The sequence below is a fragment of the Colias eurytheme genome, chromosome 18 (assembly GCF_061535395.1).
Source record: "Colias eurytheme isolate Ceu_HAF_F1 chromosome 18, ilColEury1 Martin Lab GWU primary, whole genome shotgun sequence".
NCBI lineage: Eukaryota > Metazoa > Arthropoda > Insecta > Lepidoptera > Pieridae > Colias > Colias eurytheme.
The window spans coordinates 6,653,740-6,666,425 of NC_142997.1; positions in this window are offsets into that span (position 1 = coordinate 6,653,740).

Sequence of the window (12,686 nt, forward strand, 5' to 3'; positions counted from 1 at the left end):
AGGTTTAGCTATATCAGTGGTGTCTTCATGTTTCCTGTTAGTTATATAATCTCATACTCAACTTACGTTGAGCATTTAATTGTAAAATATACTTATATGGCGATTATACGTCAATTAATCACATTTGCTAACGAGAAGCGAAGCAGTCGGTACATATTATCTATTATATAAAATTTCATAGAGACCATGAACATGTTCTCGATTACTCTTTTGTGTTGTGTTATATTGTCAATAGTTCTATATTCTGAATGTAAACCTCCCAAAAATAGTGGAAATGAAGAAAGAATTGTATTCCCAGATGAATATTTGTCGAAATCGAGTACGACAATACCAGACATTGTGGACAGAATGCTTATAACAAGCTCTCGATGTGCCTTGGGATCTATCAGAAGAGGCTTTAGGTGTATACCATTATAAAATTTAAATAATGATACGTTTAAAATCGTCTGTGACGGAAGATTTTCGAAGGCTGATTGAAAAGATGTCCTGTAAATCTACAGAGGAATACCGGACATTTTATTTATTACAGAACTAAAGTATGTGTTTTTGTAAATAAGATAGTTTTAGATTTCTTATGTTCTTGTGTATGTAAATTAAATTATTCCGTTATCAATTTACATTTAGTTTGAACTAATTTTATCTCATCTGAAAGGAAAATATGTAACATAATATAAATTCCATGTCGATTAATAATTGTTATATTTATATAATTACGTATCTTCATGCTCATTAATCATGTTTAATGATTGTTTTCTATTAAATAAGTATCAATATTAGATATATCATTCATAATTATTGAATCAGCTCACAAAGTGATTATTTCTACTTAAGACAAAGTTCATTATTAGATAAGTAATTCAATGTTTGAATGTATTAGGTATTTTAATTTGTACTTACATTTACCTACTATAAAACTTCTTTTATATAATAAAATAGTCATACCTAGACACTTAAATAATAAAAGCTATTTTTAATGACTTGTATTAATTTTATTTTTATGTGAAATACTCTTCCCTTTCATACTAATACATACTATAATCTAGATATCCGCTCACGGCCTCGCCTGCTTTGTTTAAAAATTAAAACCTCTATATCTCATAGAGATATTATAAATATGAAAGTTTGTTTGTTAGTTTGAACGCGCTAATCTCAGGAATTACTGGTCCGATTTGAAAAATTATTTCAGTATGAGATAGCCCATTTATCGAGGAAGGCTATATATCATCACGCTAAGACAAACATGAGCCACGCGGGTGAAACCGCGGCGCTCAGCTAGTAAATTATAATACTTGAACCTTTCTCAAGAATCTCTACCGCTCTACCTATTATAAAAACCGCATCAAAATCCGTTGCGTGAAGCGACTTGGCGATATAGGTAGGTACCTATGTAGTTACTAGTTATGCGAAATAATTGCGAAATACTGCCAGTTCGACTGTGTGTATCTCTTATTCAAGGGATTGTATGCAACTCTCTTGAAATTTTACTGAAAATATTTCAATTGCGTGATGTATGTCAATATGGCTGTAGGTATATCTACAACAAAGTTGAAAGCTTTGAATGAATTTTTTTAATAGATAGAGCTACTATAAAACGCATTAAAATTAAAAGGAAATTGACCATTGACGCCGTGCAAGGCCGGGTCGGGTCGCTAGTTGCTTAATAAACTACTGATCAAAATGTATAACCGCAGCGTGGTTAGTCATGTAAATAGGTAGTCATTACCCATTCCTTCAAAATAAAGATAATAGAAACTTAAGAAACAACAAGGAAAACTTTAAATACTTGCAAATATTAGGCGTATGCTTAAAGATTGCGGAATGTGGTTTTCCTATAAAGCGCGGTTGAAGGCAAAATTTGTGGTTCCCGCTACACGATTTACAGAATAACAATTTTCAAAATAAGTCCGTAAATTGTTAATTTTATTTACATCTTTTTTGTAATAAAACAATTAATTCAAAAATCTCTTAAAATATACATACCTAATTGTAAAAGGAATCCCAAAATGATGATGGGGATCGTGTTACTAAAAAACGTACCTACTTATGTAGAAACTCAAAATCGAAAATTTATTTGATCCTTGCAGGGACGATATACTTTTAGGCTAGTATTGTTGGAATGGAACTAATTTAGGTACACATGATTTACTACCTACATTAATAAATTAAAACGAAAAAACTTTTTCAACTGTGCCCAGTCATTCAACTGATGAAAATATTTAACCTCCAAAAACGTTAAGTCACGGGTCTTATTAAACGCGAAAATACGTTTATAAAAAAATATGATAATTTCAGTATCAACTCTAGATAAAAAGCTTTTTTAAGTAAAGTATGTTTCTATAAAAAGTACGACATGGGGTGGGTTTACATCTCAACTGTACGTATGTAGGTGCATATAAATGAATATAATACGTAAGTCGTAAGTAGGTACCAACGACACTTAATATTTTATAGTATTAATAATTGGGTACCTAGGCTACTTACTACTTCATTTTAATCTATAATTATATCTTTGATATATGTATATATGTAGTAATATTTTAAAGTTACAAGCACAATTTGATTTTAGTCAGAAATTACAATCCTAGTTAGGATAAGAAAAAAAATTAGACTGGTGATAATTTTGCTAAATAATATTTTCCTGTAAGTATTTGGTTAAACTAATATTTGTCCGAATGCTATATATAATGCATAATCCGCTCTATGTTGGTTATAATTTAACATATTAATAGGCTACAGACAGTTTTATCAAATACAGAACGTACGTAACGTAACGGTAATTCCATAATAATTAGATAATTTTGTAATATTGTAATGAATAGGGAAAAGCTTACTTCACTTACATTTAATTTCGTAAATGGTCATATTAATACAAGCAACAAAATGTGAACGGTTGTACAAATGATACTTCCTGGCATATATGAATGATATTTAGTTTGGATCTCCTGTCATAATGTAATGTTTTAATTTTTTTGGTAAATACACATTTTATTATTATGTATATTTTTATGTTGTACTATGTATATTTTTATGTTGTATCTACCTCTGGCTAGTGGTATTTAGACAACGATTTTAGACCATACCTATTATGTCTTATTGTCACGAGCTTTATAGACAGAAACTTTTGTTTCTGTTTGTAATATGGACTTTCTATTGAATTTGCAATTGAATTCTATGATCCATATCATCTCAGAGACCGAGACAAATCATGTCTTATAACAAATAGATAAAGTGACTTTGACCTATTTTCACATCACTTCAGGGTAACTGACTATCGGAAGTCTTGGGTTTAAAAATATAATAAAACATTTGTCATGAAAATAAATACGATAAAGATTATGAAGTACTTAAAGTACTTCTTTCAAAGAGGAATTAAATTAAATTATCCGATGCTAAATATTTTTATAAAAATAACTCTAAAAAAATAAAATTTACAAAATATCGCATCTGATCTAATGTTCTTAAAGAATCTGATATTTCGAAATGTTTAAGTTGTTGATATAAAAAGTTATTTTGATCTTTATGAATAAATACGGAACGCTAGTTGAGATGCTTGTCACATTTTTAAGTGTTCCGACTTCGAGTATTTTCGAATTGGGAACTTGTCCAAATAGCTCTCATTAAATAAAAATAGCCTGAGTGGCGATCATTAAAAGTATTATAGGTTTAAATAATTAAGTCAATTGATACGTGAAAATCCTCTATACATTTATGATTTTTGTAACCATGCTACAAAATTGTCTTTTTAAATTGTTTAGCGATTAGCGAATGAAAAGACGCCTGATGATCTTCGCGACCTATAAGGGAGAGGAGTGGAGAATGGTAACAGAAAGATTTGGGTTTACCAATAGGTTTGGGCATATAAGATACCTAGATTATTTTATTAACGATAACATTTAGCGCGGATTATTTAGACAGAGCGATAGAGGATCGTACCTCAGTGCGAGTTTGGTCCCATTCTAGTAAAAGAAATTTTTTTTTTCAATTTTTAGCTATGTGACAAAGAAAAAGAGACGGAGAAATAGAGATTTTTATTATAGAGATCACATATTTCAGCAACTCCAAATAAATAGAATTACTGCTGTCGCAATGTCTTAAAAAAATGAATTTGTTAAATAACTAAATCCTCTAAACGCTACTTTCAACTGAGGTATCAAGTAAATAGGGCCAGTGATAGCAGTTTTAGCGCAAGTTCAACTGTTATCGTCGCAAAGTTAAAATGTGGTAAACATAAACGTTATGTTATATTTGGCTAGCTCGTAACATGTTATGATGTCTCTCCCACTAAGCCCGTGAACAAATTACCTCTTTCACTCACTTAAATAGTCCAAAGAAATCCACGCGAGCGGAATCGCGAGAGTTGGCTATAAAATAAAATTGTAATTGCCTGCTCTTCTAGTATTTTGGCAGAAAGCGTCGGAATATTTAGAAAAATAACATTTAAATGAACGTTTCGCGGTATTTTCTAAGGTAATAGTGGTTGTATGTAGCAACATTATCATTTTCAGATTAAAATTAACCTATTACTTGTAAGAAATTTTATTGATGGATAAGTTATTGAAATATAAGGTGATTCTTTTTTCGATTCAAAATACAAAAAAACGTATATTTAAGATACCTATCTATTGGATTGCTATTTCTCACTAGTAATTAGTAGGTAAAATTAACTTATAAAAAGTAATACATAATTAATATTCTAGTCTGATTTATAATACAACAAAATTTGTATTTATTGCAAATTAAAATACAATGTAGAGTTGGTATAGAGAATGAAAAATATAATACTGACATGCATTAATATTTAATCGTAGCAAACAGAAGGCTTTGCCCTGTCTACCATAAAACTTGTGACAGATCCGTCGATTGTATTTATTGTAATGGATTTGGGCTCGGAAGTTTATTTGCCGTATTTCTAGGTTAATATTAAGCGCAATGGCCCCAAACAGAATAAATTGGTGATTTTCCTGAATTTTCTCTTTGTGCGAAATGATTTACGTCGTCATCTGAATCCCTTCGCCTTATATTTGACGTGGATAGCACTTCCACGCGGTTCTATTAATTGTTTCCTGTGGGATTAATTATTGCTTCTCTGCAACTTCTCTGATATACTGTGTATGCAATACGATTGTTAGTGTTTTATATGTTAAAAGTTACGCTTAAATTTGGTTTCATAATGTAGAGAGTAGAGACAATTTGTTGTTGATTTAAAAAATTAAATGTTATACAGGGTATAATAATATTGTTAGTAATTGTTTTTATTTGATGATTGTTGTTTAAAAAATGAACTATATCCAATCAATTATCCACTGCATGGGTTAAATATAAACTAAAATAACAAATCCTGAAGCAAAGATATGAGCAAATATGCTAATCCATAATTATTAACGAGCATTTATGTGAACCAACAAACATGCCAATACAATTACATTACAATTATCCTGCTCATTGATTTTTGTGGCTTTGTTTTGATTATTACCAAAACGATTTATGCTAACGATATTCGAAGCCAAGGCCACAAAAACAACAACGAATAACAACGAGTCATATTGAATTCGTGAAGGAGTTCTGCCAAGACGCTTTCAATTACGGCGGCCGAAAAACAATGTCCTTCAATTACCGCTGTCCTTGGACCGCAGTAGTGCAGTGTGCGTGTGATCTGTCCGAGCCCATTTGTCGATTGATTCCCAATATAATGAAGGGTACATCGTTACATTGGAGCTAGCTGTCAGAGGCGGTCTTCCACTGTATAGATTTGAGAGTGGTGTGAGTGAGGGGGTCACGGCGGGGGGTGGTGGGGTGTATCGAACGCTGCGTGCGCACCCACGTTGCGTATTGTCATCCCGCCCGCTCTCCGCCGTTTCGCATCTCGCCGACCTAGTACCAAGGTGCGTGCTATTTGATTACGCCACGCGCCGTGTGACCCCATGTTTATATTGGCCTTGATGTTACTTTAAAATGATTAATTTATTCACCTTCGATTATTAAGTTGGATGTTATAATTTCATTCATGATTATGACATACAAATATATGTTAGGGATTGTTTTGAGACAAGAATAAATATATCTACAATTTAAAAGATGATTAGTTTAGAAATTTTAGTTTTTTTAATTCATTAATACATAACAAAGATCTTGAATTACTTTTTTATGTGTAAAAATATACGTATCACTATATTTACGAACATAATACATAATATATAAAAGTCCACCAATAAAAATATCCTAAAGGAAAAAAAATGTATGTGACGACTGCGATAATAAAAACAGTTAAATTTCAATACAAAGCAACAGTTATTTGAAAATAAAAATATTAGAGAATACAGTAACAGCACGAAAATAAAAAAGAATTATAAATTTCTGTGAAGGACAAAGCTTCAAAACACGCTCTATGGAAGCGCCCTAAGAGAGTTTTCCACAACTCACTAACACCAATTCGCCGTCCGTAGCCACGCAGCTTTTCACGCACACACGTGCTCGTAACAAAATAAGCGCCTGAAACTTTGAGCGGTCCCGTGAAACAGCGCCGCGTCTCGCTCGCACGCAGTCCCCTGTCCTATTTCAACAGGTTTCGCTTTTCAGCGGTTGCAGTTCGGAACGCGTGCCTGTAGTAACACAGCACAAACAGTGCGAGGAACACACGTCGTATCCGAAAACTGAAAACACAGTTTCACTGACAGTTCCGACTTTACCTGACATTCAGCGCCGTCCTCCGGCTTTCGGCGCCTTATCGCGTGTACTGATACGAACTAAAATATTTCGCTACGGACAAGATTTATATTTGGATACGATGTAGCGGCATGTGTTTTGTGGATAACATTTTTCAGAAAGTTTTGTGAGTCATGAATGCAAACTTATTGTGCCAAAAACAGTAATAAAATGAACATAATGATCGTTTTAGGATACGAAAGTTTGTTGTGATGTAATAGTGTTTTGATTAGAGTTAATATTAAAAAGTTGACACGATGTAAGATCTGGATGTTATCAATGTTTACCTCTTCTGTGTTGTGAGTAATAGTTATTAAATAGATGATAGATTCCTGTAAGTGAAGTCTTTTAGACTGACGAAGAAACAGCAAAAGGTTGTGATAATTAAAAGCAAACTTACGTGGAAATTGCAATTTTCCGTTTATCACTTACAGACTTATCAATGAAACTTCGGTTGTACTTTTCTCATACGTTGTGAGTAAAATTATATATTTACTTATACAAAAGCCGTAACTATAAAGTATTATCTTTTAATCTGGCGGTATATATAGTTATATTTCTACTTTTCTTTATCGGCAATGCAAAACGGTTGTGTTATACAAAGAACTATTATTCTTTTTATAATTTCCCTTGAGGTTGTGAATGCTACAATAAATGGACTGAAGGCAAATACTCCAAAATTTATGATTCAGATAAAGGACAAAATTGGTGAATAAAAGTTGTGATGAAATTGGACATTTATGCGTACCCGAGGGTATCGAAAGTGGCTTCATATGTAAAGGTAAGTTTTAGTTGCGTATTGTTGATTGTCAATAGAAAGGAACTTTGTAGTTCCGAACTTTGTTAGACCCGAATTTGTGATAACGGAATATTTTAATATTGTTGAAAATAATTATATTTATAGCACCCTATATGGGTTTTGTATAGTTTATATAAATATCAATAGACATAATGTAATGTAATATAGTATTTATTTTTAAGTAGTGGTAATAAGCGCTTTCATTTAAAATTTTAACAGCTTCAATACTCACTAATAAGTTTCAAATGTTCGAACGCTAACTATTCGAATTAGCAGGCCACGATAGATTGCGGTTTACCAACAAAGTACAATATTCAGCTGCTAATTTTGATATTGGCAGCTTATTATTAGATTACAGAGGATTCGAAACATGTTTAGTACGATTTTCGATTGTCATTTTCAATTTTTGAATCATCCACAACCTGAAATTGATAAAACATACGATGTTCAATGTAAATCAACGCATTGTAGAGTTTGATGTGTGTTATTTTAAAAACCAACATTTGACCTAGGTACTTGTTTCCTTTATACATGCATGTGCCTCTATTCCTGCAAAAACTACAAAAATTATACTTTCGATACATGTTATATTTCTGTATGAAAACGAACATAGCGCTTATTAGGCCAATAATTGTATCTACATATTATTTAATAAATGAAAACATTCAACATGGCCTTGAAACCAAATTTAAGTTAAAACTTAATTTAACAAATAATTTATGTTAACAAAATTTCTATCTTTCTAAGTCTATATGAAATAAATAACCGTCCTATAACACACCAGCAAAAAAAAATGGATTAACAGCGATACGGTCGGATGACATACTTGTCTGTAAACTAGTTCTCTTATTAAAAGGTTTTCATCTTTGTTCTTAGTCTCCGTGGAAATTGCGAAAACAGTTTTTCCTATCTCACTCAAAGGAAATCGGATTCTGTAGATAGAATGAGATGTTCTCATTACAGGTGTTTTTTCACATGTATACCAGAAGAATAGGGTGATACATTGATCATTACTTTCTAACGAACAAAGAAAAAGCATTTAATTTGTAGTTATGTACTCAATATTATGTGTTATTTATGTTCATTACCTATCCCGTGTAAGTAATATCAAATATGTAGTTTTCAGTCTTTAATTCTGCAATGTTATAATAAGGTATTCATAATTCAATTTTATATTCATTAACATAATTATTTTTAATTCAATTGCTTATTCTAATAAAAATAATCAGTTAAATAGCTTTAAAGCAAAATTAGATATATTTTGAATCGAGTGTAAAATAGTTTGCAAAAATAGGAATAACGAGGCGTCGGAGCTTTCAATTATATATTATAACTAGCTTCCGCCCACGACTTTGTTCGTGCATCCCCGTTTTCCCCGTTCCCGCAAGAATTTCGGGAAATCCTTTCTTAGAGGATGCCTACGTCCTAACTCCTAACATCTACCTGCATGCTAAATTTCAGCCCGATACATCCAGTGGTTTGGGCTGTGCGTTGATAGATCACTATATCAGTCATCTTTTAGTTTTATATAGGTATATGTATAGATTCGTGATTATTACACATTTAAAGTAAGGATATTTAATAAAAAAAAAACATCATATTGATAAACTATAAACAACTTCTAAGGCGGGTAAGATAATATTTCTTGCTTTCTAAAAGCTCACTCGTCGTTCTAAAGCTTATTCTTATTTGTTAGTGGTGTCGTCTTATAATAAATAATCACAAATTTCTCTTAGATATGTGAACCATCTCATATAAATTGAGCATAGAAACACAAGGAAAATATAAATCTTTCAAAATATGTAGTCGTTAGCTATTAATAGTACGTTTTATAATTTTGATAAGACTCTTCGTGGGCAGTAAATCATTTCGTCCTTACGTATTTAATGAAACTCAGGTACGAGATAGTCTGGCAAACGTCATAATACGTTACGGTAAGAAACGTCATAATGACGCAAATTTAGCGAACACGTCAAGCAAGATTGTGGTTTTGGAACAGCGCGACTCCTTTCATATCTTCTGCTACGATATTTTAATAAAGTTCAAACCGTAGGCGATGTTTAATGTGACAAGAGTTGTTGGAAAAGGGTACTTTAATAGAGTTATATATGGGGTTGTAAGTTGTAAGTAAATTTTAGAAATATTTTATGCCAGAACTATATGTATATACCTATGTGTATTACTTTAAGAAAATTTAAAAGATCTATGTTATTGTCGCGTTAAGATTAAATATAATATTTAGTGTAAGCGAATATTAACGTAATGTAAAGAATATTGGAATGTTGATAAAACAATTAGTAGGTACTCTTAAATTAAGTTAAAACTTTTTTTTTACGCCGCAATAGGGGAGCGCTTGGCCACGATCTCGCCTGATGGTAAGCTGAGATGTGGCCCAAGATGGAGCGCGCTTCCCTAGAATGTACCTGTTCACTTTTCTCTTGAAGACCCCCATATTACATGTAAAGTTTAAAGCTTTGGCTTGTTCCACGTCCACCGGGGTAATGTTCATAAAGCTAATACATATAAGTAAATTATTATGTGTTATTATTATGCAACAACAACTACCACTACAAAATAATTACAAATATAAATAGCGGGATGTTAAAACGCATTTCATATTTTTTACATACAGTTTTGATAGAGGGATTATTAATCTTATAATAAAGGCAAGACGGAGCTTTTTCGTTAATCGTACTTTATCATCGGCTTATAGATTACTTCAGTCAGTTTACATCGAATAAATAGGTGGAGACTGATTGGTGCGAATAATTTAAATGATTCAGCTGTAATCGTTACTCACGGTCAATAAAACTTTGTGCACTATTCAGAATCCAACCAAGCGTAAATCATCTTAACGCAAATTAGCTACAACTCGTGTTTATGGTGCACATAAATAACTAATTACTAGTGAAATTTGTTTTGGACGGAGGTTATCACGGAATAGTGCGTCTCTCTTGATCAACTTGATTTATCTTTCAATAAATTATACGAGTTTCATAGATATTACATTAATGTCTGAAAGTAGGTTGTTTTAAATTAGTTGCGTCGATTTAGGATTGTAATATGAATAGGTACTACATATATAGAAATTGTAAACAGAATATTTAAAACGTTAATTAAATGTACATCGAGGCTCTACAATCTACATGCTCTATTATTGTATGCAATAGTATTTCATGTTAGTATTTTAGAAAGTTGAAAATTAAAACTATATTAGTACATACCGCTTTCTGAAATATTTTCGTAATACAACATACATATATTCAGGTTAACTGTGGTAACTAAATATGTAGTTTTATATCGTAAGTGAATTAATATTCAAAGTGGTATACATTTATAACTCATCTAGAAGTAGCCTTCATTTCATTAAAAATCACAACGGAAGAAAACCCTCTACATATTATATACTATACCTATGTATACACGTGTATAATTTAGGAGACAAAAATAACGCCTACATAATTAGACATAATTAAACACGAGTAATTCATAAGCGAATCGGTTATGTCTGGGCATTTAATAAATAATTACGTCGAGTAAAACAATACATTTAAAATTTGTCATCAGTACGAATATTTTAGTCTCGACTGTAGCCGCATAACAGTTGTCGATGAGCCAAATCTCTAACGATAACATCTGCCAAGGCAGATTCTATCGCCATGATACATACATCGACCTTCTATTGTCTCCCACTGTGGAACGTTTCTCGGGAACGATGTGAAATATTACACGAATCGGAGATTACAAGCGCCTTGCGTGTTTTATTTACATATCACTGAGTGTTCGATTGTAAACTTTTTTAAATTTAACAGAAAAGTGCTTTCATGGATTACATTTAGTATAAATTGAATTTTGATTTTGGTTATTAAATAACGAAATGTTAAAATAAACGGAAATTGTTTACATTCATTTTAATTTATGATGTAGATTATATTTTAAAATAATTGTTTCATTTAAAACGAACTTGTTTTGAGACAAATGTAACTTTTTCATAAAATGTTGGAACCTTGCTAGTTTCTTACGTTTCAACGACAGGTGGTATATCAATGTCGTGTACAGTCAGCAACAAAAGTTAGCTTAAAGATGTACTGAATAAACATTTATGTACTCATAACTACTAACAGATGTTATCCGCATATTTTAGCTGTTGAATTTATTTTGGTTTAGAAGTAACATGTCTTCCACAGATCTACTTTCATTGCCGACTGTACGTGATAAATGAATGCTTCGTAGAAGTAGTGTAGCACTCGTTAGAATGCTATCTAATGACTTACAGTACAATATATGAAAAAGCTCTATCTTTTTGCACAAGTATTGCAGCTGAATAGCTGAATTTAGAATTAAATATCTGCCAACTTATGGGAATTTCATTATTCTTGATATTAAAACTCTCATACACCTTTCATTCATTAATTCGTAATATTATTCACTCAATCTTCAATAATAACTATACTTTATCAAATCAGATAAAGCGATGTTCATTTGACGACTGACGAGTCAATGAGATCTTAAAAGAAATATGGAATTGAAAGTATGTGGGTACGTAATAAAAAAGTCGTAATCTCAAAAATAAAGCAGAGTAAATAAAAATAGTTTTAATAAAATAAATATTGCGAAGATATTTATTGCATCAACACGCGAGTCAAGGCTGCTGTGATGAAAAATTTGCTTACAATAGAGCGCTGCACGTTATGATTTATGCAGCAACGTCATTAATGTGCTGGTAGAATAATACTATTATTGTTATGTTTTATATTTCCTGTATGAAGTGTAAACTTTGTTAGATTTTAATTTATGCCATAATTATCTGTGCAAGTATATTTTATTATGCACCGCTTGGTAATCAAAATATTATTACACCTACCTTCATTAAAAATGGAGTATTGGATAGGTAATAATGAGTATTGCAGAGATATTGTTTTGATTACTATAAATTTATCTAATTGTTTATTGATTAAACTAATGAGCGTACTTAGATGCTCTTTTAAATACAGAATTTAAAGAAATGCGCCATATTTTCGTTGTTGTGAAGAACCACTGCTAATGACTCATAGATCTACGTTTTATGCAACTATAGTATCGGTTTTAATAAAAACAAAGAATGTTTCTAATAATAATGGTATTAATATTGAATGTTTCGTACACAATCAACAATCTCGGTTCCAAAGCCCACCCACTACCGCCA